This window comes from Panicum hallii, chromosome 3 (assembly GCF_002211085.1).
Source record: "Panicum hallii strain FIL2 chromosome 3, PHallii_v3.1, whole genome shotgun sequence".
Taxonomy (NCBI): Eukaryota; Viridiplantae; Streptophyta; class Magnoliopsida; order Poales; family Poaceae; genus Panicum; species Panicum hallii.
The window spans coordinates 28,348,860-28,352,839 of NC_038044.1; the positions used below are offsets into that span (position 1 = coordinate 28,348,860).

Consider the following 3,980-nt stretch of genomic DNA (forward strand, 5'->3'; position numbering starts at 1 on the left):
TTTTTTAGATATCCGTACAAATCCAGAACTTTTTTGTGGATATTGAATTTGAAGGTCGGATATCAGTCTGATATCAGATATCTCAAAGTTTAATCTCATATTATCCGCAAAATAAATGGTGGCTTAGATCTTAATAAATCCTAGAGATAAAAACTCATTCTACCCTGCCATACCATCAAATATTTGCCATTACTGTTAACAAATACAAGAGGTTTGAGAGGCATTTTACCTACATTGCTTCAACTATTTTTATCATTTGCAAATTGCAACTCAATCGTTACATGGTTAGTTCCTATGGACGGTATACTAAACTTTTGTTGATTATTTTGTGGTACGGTATACCAATATTTAACCATCCTTGACATGGATGTGCAGTCCATCTAAGTTTCCTTCCACTCTTGCTCCTCCATCCTTTTCACTTTGCTGCCCACCTCCTCGACCCTCTGGCCACCTAAGGTGAAAGGTGGAGGCAGCGAGCAAGGCTCATAGTCGGCGACATACTTTTACATGGACTCCATCATGAACTCACCAGCACGGCCATCCACAGGGCAGCCCATGGACTCCAGGCAGAGTTCGGTGGCGTTCTCCGGGACGGTGGGTCTATACCGGAGCAGCCTGGCATACTGAGTGAGCTGGCGGAGCATGTAGTCGTAGACATAGTCCATGCTCAGCTCGTCCCGGGCGAAGCTGCTGCCCTCCTCACCCATTCGCTGCGCCTGCACTGGGTGGGCGTTGCCGCAGTCGACGGCCGACTTGATGGATGGGCACATGCGGGCAGCGTCAATGGGCCAGTAATGCTTGCTGGCGACGAGTCCCCGGGAGAAAAAGTCGTCGAAGGGTGTGTCAATGCGCAGCATCGGAGAGCCACAGGCCAGGATATACTTCTGGCTCACTGACCACGTTCTCCCTTGCAACATAGATCTTGTACCTGCATACAGTGGCCACATTATTTGATATAGGAATGTTCAGACATTGTTGAGCTCTACCGGTCAGATCCCGTACGTGTAGGTGCATTGTCTCGCTAAATTGGAGTCTTTGAAGCCATTCCAGTCGGCATCTTCCCAATCTTGCCTGACGTGGCGCGCGTTCCAGTCCTTGCCGTTGTCGGAGGCATTGCATCGCATAAGGTCACTGGGCAAGCCCCCGACATCGGGATTTCCCTTCCAGAACGCGTACGGCTCCCTGTCGAGCCAGGGCACTAGCCGGATCTCGCGCGCCACCTCCTCCAGGAACGGCGCCCACGGCCGGATGTTCACTTCCGGCCAGCCCCCGAATGTTCAGTCTGGCAAGACGATGCCCAGCGCACTGTCGTTCTTGCAGTACATGAAGAGCGGCGGCGCCATGGACGGGTCGGGGTAGGCTGCGGCGTGCACCACGGGGGTGTCGTCGTAGAAGAACATGAGGTCCAGTTCCGGGACGCGCCCCGGGTATCGTGCCAGCAGCTGCAGGATTCCCCACAGCGTGAACACGTCCCTTGTCTGGAAGGCGGGGCGGTACTTCTCCACGTAGGCGCGCCCGGCCACCACCACCAGCCGTCGCCTTGTCGCGCGCGCGTTCCACCGTCTCCCGCGTGATCCCCGCGTCGCGCCACGGCGACAGGTCCGAGTGGATGTACCGGAAGTACTCCGGGCACGTCGTCGTTGACGGTGCCGGACGCTGTTTCGAGGAGGATGCTGCTGACGGCGATGGACATGTTGCTGCGCTGGGGCATGTGTGGAACTCCGAGGAGGTCTCGTTGATGCGGGTGATGAGGATTCGGATGCGGGGTGCCACAGATGATGGTGTGTGGTGAGTGGGCCGGCCGTTAATTCGTCCACTTCCAGAAGCACTGCTGTCAAGAAGAATGAACTGCATGCATTCATGTTACTCTGCAATGATTTGGAGAACGAACTAGCCATGTTACTCTGCAATCATTTGGAGAACGAACTAGCTATGATCTGTCAGTTTCGAGCTTGTGACACATTGTAGATATTATATCCTGTATTGTATCATTGTTTCAGTTACTTTTATCATCAAACATCATTTTCTTCCTAAAACACGTACGCAGGAACAGGAACCGTAGAAAATGGTAATGCAAGGATATTAAGTTAGCTAAGCTCGACAAATATATACACGGCTTCAACTTCATGTCACGCTTAGCTCGTGAGTGGGATATATATGTATCCAACGAATGTAGTTAACTAGTTGGCTGATTAGTGAACACAAACGTAACAGAAGGAAGTTTCAACAACAAAAACATAGTTTTAGCTAGTATTTGAAGATTTTCAACTTTTCAGAACTTCCAACGATTCAAGACGCAGATTCAGAGGTTTAACTCGAAAATTCAAATGTCGATTCAAATAATACTAGCAAAACAAGTCTATTCAGTAGCTTTTAAGAAGTGAAAGTTTAGATAGCTAACTCCGATGGAAATGAAATCGATAGCTTGTTTCGCATAAAAGGTTAGATAGTTAGAATTTTACGCCTTGAAAAAGGCTAGCTACACCCAGGCAGAAAGTAAGCATTTTGAATGGTCTCGTGAATGAAATAAATAAATCAAAATTTGCACATTATCATTAGATCTTGTAAAGACCGCATATATGATTCCTTTAAATTGACTTTATTAGTTGGCATAAGAAAATCTCCAGCTTTTGAAAACTTTCAACACCCCTTCAAGATGATTCAGATTTTAACACGAGCATGAAGTAAACGTTTGGGGGAAAATTTCTTGTATGCCATCGAAAATTTATCATCCCTTCTATATCACCAAATTTAAGTCATCCCTTCAATGCTATTAGAAATTTAACTCTATCCCTCCTATGCCATTCCTGTCACAGTGCTATCATTGGCTCTTAAGGGAAAGTGAAAAAGACAAAATTACCCCTGTAGAGCGTTCTGCTGGTCCGCGCATGACGGACGCCATCTAGGATCTCACCGCGCATCATGACCCGAGCTAAGCAGCAGCTGTAGCGGGCTACCCCTCCACGATCCAGGCAACGCCCGTGCTAATCTGCTCCACGATCCTCATGCCGGCCATCATCCGATCCATCCCCCTGAAATAAAAAGGTGACGACATGGTCGGTGGCAAAGCCCAGCTGTCGCATCATTGGCCGTGGCGGGCTGCGTGCCTGCTGACAGGCCGCAGCACGGAGGGGCCGCGCGGGCCGCTGCGTGCCTGCTGCCGGCCGCGGCGCGGAGGGGCCTTGGCGGCGCGCCCGACGCCCGCTGCGCGCTCGCCCGACGAACCGCGTGAAAACTGGGAGCGCCACGCCCGTCAGACGCGGCGCAGGCCGCGCTCGACCAGGAGCGGCAGGGCGGGCGGCGCGCCGTGCGTGGGAGCGGTGCGAGCGCCGCGAGCACCAGGAGGCCGGCAGTTGGCGATTTGTGATGTGGGTGACGGTAACTGAGGATAAGGTTAGGGAGGGCTAAAATGGAAGGATGATATCGCATGGATCTGTTTTAACGGCGTTAACTTGTGTTCTTCTATAAATATAACGGAAATAGCATAGAATTGATAGAGTTAAATTTCTAATAGCACTGAAGGAATGGTTTAAATATTAATGGTATAGAAGGGATGAGATAAATTTTTGATGGTATACAAGAGATTTTCTCTTGTTATATCGGCAGTGGAATGGAAACTTGCATGCATGTAGCTTGCATAGGCGTTTAGACATAGACACTTAACATGCTATTTATGGAAGAAGTTTTGTCGCAGGTGGCAACGACACTATTTTCAATGGGGGAAAGGTTAATTTTATTTCCATCACTAATCTACTTTGTCCGCTTAACTCTCGGATCAAAATTTAACATCATTTGACTCCTCAAACAATTTCAAATGATCCAATCTACACCCTATTGATATTTCTCTTTTTTATTTTCTTGCAAATTGAATTTTAAGTTCAAATTTTATCGAGAAATGGTGCCTTATGTTAAAAATACACTAAATTTTTTTTCATGGTCATTTTCATAGTTAGGAAGATTTAATACGAAATTGATCATAG

At 48.3% G+C, this 3,980-nt stretch overlaps 1 pseudogene; it reads right to left on the reverse strand.

The window, feature by feature from the left end:
- Window positions 1–200: 200 nt before the first annotated feature.
- Window positions 201–3,466, reverse strand: LOC112886507 (annotated as a pseudogene).
- Between the last annotated feature and the right edge of the window lie 514 nt (window positions 3,467–3,980).